Genomic DNA, 6,486 nt, shown 5'->3' with positions numbered 1-6,486 from the left:
TTTTAATTCGAAAAATTGGTTCATAAATCATAATGAGATTAGATAAATTTCTATATAAAAAGTCAAGTGGTAATTCGGTTCTATTAAGTACATTTCCCCGTCCGTCTTTACGCTCTGTTTGTTTCAATGGAAAACCTTGTGTAAAGATAGTTTTCTGTGTTTTATAGTGTTTGGTAACATAATTAAAGGTAAGTTAAAGGAAAACTATTTTTGGTCAACATAAAAAGTAAGATTTATTTTTAGAGATTGTTTTCCACTAAATTGTTTTGGAAAACAACTTCATCTCATAGCAAGCTAAATAAGAGAAGTTAAAAGGTTATTTTTTAACTCATTTAAAGTTACTACTAAACATTGAAAAATGAGATAATTTTATAGAAAATTATTCTTAGAAAATGACTTATTTTCTAAAAAACATTATTGCTGAAACAAACTGAGCGTTAAAAAAAAGTACATTCCCTCAAAAATTACAGTCTTAAATTTTAGTATTTTCACATTTATATATTTCCACCAAAAACTAGTTTTAAATTTATCTAGTTTTAGTTGTTTTTAGTTTGCAATTTTTTTATTCAAAAAATTGGTTCAAAATGGGATTGAATATATTTATATAAAAAAAATCAATTGTTAGTTTGGCTCTATTAAAAACATTCCCTGAAAAATTATAGTTTTAAAATTTTAATGTTTTCACATTTATATATTTCCACCAAAATCTAGTTTTAAATTTGATCAATTTTAGTTGTTTTTAGTTCGATTTTTTTTTAATATATAGAAACACTCAGTTCAAAATGGGAATATACATTTATATATAAAAAAGTAAGTGTTAGTTTGGTTCTATTAAATACATTCCCTCAAAAACTTAAATTTTTAAATTTTATTAGTTTCACATTTGTATATTCCCACTAAAAATTAAAAAAAAAAAAAAAGCTGGTTCTATCATGATTTAGACAAGCTAAATAAAATAAAATCAATTCGAAATTAAATTGGTTTTATTTTTTGTTTAACTTGTATCATAATTAAACCAATTTTGTGGAAACATTCCTTTTTATTGTCTAAAGTCTATCATAAAAGACTAATAGGTCTTGGTAACTATGGATGCGTTTGTTTTGGCTGAAAAGCATTTCAAGAAATCATTTTCCTTTCCTCGCCGTGTTTGGTACGCTTAGAAAATTGGGTCAACGGAAATTATTTTACACGTTGACCATAAAATAAGCCTCCTCACCCGAAAAACAATTTCAGTTTTTATTTTACCTTCAAATCTCATTTTATGGACTGAAAACAGAGAAAGAGAGAGAGCACGAAGAGAGAGAAAGAGAGAGTGAGAGCACGAAGAGAGAGAGAGTGAGATTGAGGAGCGCCGTCGAGCTCAGACCACGGCCCCAAGCCTAGATGCGCCGTTGAGCTCGCGCCAGCGAGATTGAGCCGCGAGATCACACCATAAAGCTCGCGCCGGTGAGATCAAGGAGCGAGATTGCTGGCGAGATCGCATGTCATCGACCTACAACCCACCACCCACCCCCGTCATCACTACCGCCTCTAGATCGAACCACCGATCTCGTCGCTCAAAGCCCCAAGCTCGAACCGCTGCCCAAAGCCCCAAGCTTGAACCGCCGCCCTCTAGATTGCCTCGTCCTCCTCTGGGTCCGATCATCTCCTCTCGATCTCGTCGTCCGCCACTCGCCGATCTACTTTCTCTCTTTAATGTTTGATTTTTTTTTTTTTGGTGGTGGTGTAGGTGGTAGTGTTTTGGTGGTTTTTGTGTTATGTAATGGTGGGTTTTGTGTGGATAGTGGTGGATTTTCTGTGGGTGCTGGGGTGTTGGTGGTGGTGGATTTTCTGATATTGTTTGGAAGCTGAGAAAATGTGAGAAACTAGTAATAATTTGCATTTTCAAAATGTTACCAAACACTTGAAACTATTTTCTAATATAATTTTTAAAATACAACCAAACACTAGAAATTATTTTCCTTTCCCGAAAATATTTTCACCTGAAATTATTTTATACCCGCAAAATATTTTACACTCAAACAAACGTAGCCTATATGTTGAGGTCCAAAAAATCACAATATTATACCAAGGCCCAAAACAAAGCAAATGATTGAAACCTAGGAAAAATAAAGCATTTGGGCTTCCGATAAGAAAGAAGAGAGGTCCAAACCTATTAAGGGTCCATAAGGAGGGACCCATATCCATGAATGGAAAGGTTTCGGGCCCCATAAAATAAAGGAAGGAAAAAAGCCCAGCCTAGCCCTCAAAGGTCAGAAAATCGCTAGGGAGCCTGGGAGAATAACTGGGCCAGGATACTTAGGGATTCCCAGGAGCCTGGGATCCTCGGGATAGGCAGCAAAGCCAAGTTGGGATTAAGACAGTTTAGAGTGGGTACCAAGAAATACAAGGAACTAGAATAGATATGTCCTTATCAGCCACCTAATGATGCAGAAAAGGGGGTAGAAGGCTTAAGAACCAACAACCCATGAGTAAAAGCCTAGTATCTCGGGGAACCCAGGAAGAAGAACCATAAAGGAATGTGGTTAGAGATCTTTCAGCCTGGCACAAGAAGGAATCAACTCACTTGGGAAAAATGACAAAGGGAAAAGCAGCCAAAAGTTGGGTCTAAAAATGTGGAATCTAGAATCCTTGAAAGAAGAAAGACCAAAGGTCAGCCCTTTAGGACACTCCAAAACGAGAAGGTCAGCTGGGGTCTTTCGAAAAGGAAATCTCAAAAGAATGAAATAATGAAGAATGAGGAAGGGACCAGCCACCAATGTTGCTGACACAACATTGGTTCTAGTACCCAAAAGAACAAATAAAGGGAATCAGTGGTACCCTAAAAACCCTAAGATGACACTATAAAAGAGAAAGCAGCCAACAGTGAAAGGCATTCAGCAACAGTGAATTAGAGTAAAAATCATTGAGAAAACTCTGTCAGAATTCAAAAAATGAGAGAAATACTGTCTGGTATCTTCAAACAACCACTAGAGAACACACTTGGATTCAAAGAGATTTAAACTTTGCAAGTCTTAGAGGCCTGAAAAGCCATCTAAGTCTGTAATTTTTTAACTTATTTGGACCTTATAACACATCCTAGTGAGCATAGTGTATTACATAATCAAGAAAGTAGTAAAGTATTTTACATTATTTTGAGGATCTCTAACGCTTTATTTTATGCTCTTTCTTTATCATTTCATTCCTTTACTATTTCTTGCTGCTTAATGCATATATTTCTTATATGTTAGCATGTATGTGTTGTAGGGTTCGTGTTCTGTGCACCACCTGGTTCAAAATCAGCCCCATTAGCTGCGGTGAACCAAGCTCAGGCCCTTAAAACAATAAGTATTGGGCCCAAGATCCTTGTTTCTACTTGGGCCTGTGTGCTTAAAAAAAAAAAAACCCACACATTAAGGCGACTCCACTGGGGACTGGGTAAAGGAGAGGGAAGAAGCAATCCATTCGCAGAGTATAGCTCTAAGACCAAGGAATAGTAAAGGTACCAATGTACCACCTGTGGCATCTGAGCCCGTAGGAGAAAATGAGGTAGCTTCCAGGCAGAGGAATGAAGTACCTCTGGTGGAGCAAGAGGTCGTCTCAGGACAGAGGCGTGGGGTGCAGGACCTAGACCCGATGGCTCGGATGGCAGAAACGATGAAAGACTTACAATAGGAGACCTGTATCCTTAAAGAGGGAAGGACTCAAGAAATCAGAGATAACGCCTCTCCTGTGGTCAACCAAGAGAGAGCCCAACCAAAAGGAGGGTTAGCAATAAAAGGGGGAGTTAACCCCCAATATCTCACACTGGCAGACGTCAATGTCCTTTTGGAATAAGAAAGGGAAAAGCTATCGAGGATCCCCAAACAATTTTCTTGGGATCCCCTATTCCCACTAGAACTCCTTGGCAAGCCTTATCCCAAGGGAAACAAACCCCCAAAGTTCTACCCTTTTGATGGAAGGAACGGAAGTACTGTGGAGTACGTGAATAGGTTCATTCACACCATGAGTCCTTACACAGGAGACAAGGAGCTATGTCTAAGAGAGTTTGCTAAATCCCTAATGGATAGAGCATACACATGGTACACTACTTTGAGGCCAGGGTCCATCAAGACTTGGGATGAGATGATGGAGAGGTTTTGCGCAAAGTATTATCCAGGTGAAGACAAGCTCACCTTTCAAAGCCTTCAGATGGTAAGGCAAAGGCCTGGAGAGGACCCTGTCCAGTTCATCAAAAGATTTAAGGATGTTTCTTTGGACTGCTATGGGGATCACAAAGAAAAAAAGCTTGCAGAAACCTGCATATCTAACATGCTCTTTGATTACAGGCTCAATCTCGAAAATCTATGAATAACCCAGTTTGCTGACCTGCTACAGAGAAAAAGAAAGAAGCAAATGAGATAGAGAGGTGATTGGCCAAGAGGGTGAGATATGAGGTGATATTGGTAGGTGGGTCACACGTTTGGCTCCTTAAAAAAAAAATATCTGACTTCCCTTTTTCTTTTCTTTTCTTTTTTTTCCTTTTCTCTTGATTTGGGTTGGGGAGCTACATACAAGCTTTGCAATGTTGTGTTTAATGGGGCACTCAAGATTTGGCTAACCAATGCTTGTTTTTTTTTTTTAAAAGGATTGGGCAAAGGTGGAGGTGGAGGTGGAGGTGGGGTGGACAAAACTATGTCCGTCCTAAACCTAACTTGTTATATTCGAAGGGAGCTTGAAGAGAACTCTATTGTAATTATTTTTTAGTAAGAATTTTTTTTGAATCTTTGGTACATTCATTGGAAATATTGAGAGATGCTAATTAAATTACTTTAAAACACTTTATCATATATATCTTTTAAAATTGATATTTTTTTTAGAAGCTTCTTTTAAATTTGATATCTTTTAAAAACTAAAGAGTAACAAAGTATATAGAAAAATATTATTATTGAATTGAGTTGCACTTTGGGTCCATTTGAAAACACAATTTTCAGAATCACAACAAAACCATTGGTAAAAAACTTGTAAAAATTGCTATTGGAAAACTCTAAAATTTTTGTTGTGTTTGCAAATTACAAAAAAGGACTTTAAATTGCGATGTTAAGGCTATTCTATCATTTTAAATGTTAATAAATTTTCTAAACAAGTTATAACATAGTAAAGCATCACTTCCCCAGTGTCCCACTACAAAGTTTTTTTTTTTTTTTTTAATCCCAACTACAAAGCTAAAGACAGCTAATAATATTTTATATATATATATATATATATATATATATAGGTATTCAGTTTCCCTTTCCCAAGTGCTAGTATCAGAGAGAGAGAGAGAGAGAGAGAGAGAGAGAGAGAGAGAGAGAGAGAGAGAGAGAGAGAGAGAGAGAGAGAGAGAGAGAGAGAGAGTGTGTGTGTGTGTGTGTGTGTGTGTGTGTTTGCCAATTTCACAATTGAACTTGCTCTTGTAGTGCTTGAAAGTTAGACACATGTGAGGAATTTACAGGCCCATAAATTTGTTATTAAGGTCCATTTAGTTGGAAGGGTAAAAAAAGATTTTAAATGGTGGGAAGAGTGGGAGCATAGAAAAGATTTTAAATTTTTCTCATTTTTATTTGGTTGTGGTGAAAAAGTGGAGGATGAAAAAAGTGAATTTATATAAATTTACTGATATATCCTTGTTATAAAATGATGTTCAATTAAAACAAAAAAGTGACAAAAAAATACAATCTTCCAAATTTAATAAAAAATAAAAATCATGTCCTGAAAAAAAAAAATCACCTCTAAACATAAAAGAATGAAAAAAAGAAAACATTGTCATGCTCACAACCAAAAAAAAAAAAAAGAGAAAAAAAGAAAAGAAGAAGAAGGAAGAGACAACTATTAGATTTTCCATCAAAGTTTTCTACATATTTTGGAGAGAAAAGTTTTGGTAAGCCTTTAAGAAAACACCCAGGCCTTAACATTATTTTCCTCTATCCTTTAGCAAACACCTTTCAAAAAGTTTTCTCTTCATTTTTATTTATTTTATTTTATTTAACAAATTACTTGGGTCAAGGGTATTTTAGGTATTGACACCTCTAGAAAAAAAAAAGTCTGTGTTGCAAAAACAGGATTTTTTTCTTCAAAATAACATCTTTTTTAAACAATTTCATTAATTAGCAACATTTCTAAACTATTTAAGAAACTAACCTCTCGAGTCTGAAAAACTCTAGTTTGCTATAGCAAATGGAGGGATTTTTTTTCTTCAAAATAACTACAAAAGCCAAACAATTTTGTTAGTTAGCAACGTTTCTAAACTATTTATAAAACTAACAACTCAAGTGTGTGAGACTCGATTTCTGTGTGCTGGCAAAGTTGAGGTGGAGTAAAAAAGGATTTTTTTTTTTTTAAATAACTATAAAAACCCAACTATTTTGTTAGTTAACATAGATTTGAAACTATTTACGTATCTAATAACTCGAGTGTATAAAACTCGATTTTGAATTGCTAAATCGAGTACATTAAACTCGATTTCAACCTCAAGCTACAGCTAACGTG

This window comes from Castanea sativa, chromosome 11 (assembly GCF_040712315.1).
Source record: "Castanea sativa cultivar Marrone di Chiusa Pesio chromosome 11, ASM4071231v1".
NCBI lineage: Eukaryota > Viridiplantae > Streptophyta > Magnoliopsida > Fagales > Fagaceae > Castanea > Castanea sativa.
Note: the sequence above shows the minus strand (reverse complement) of the source record.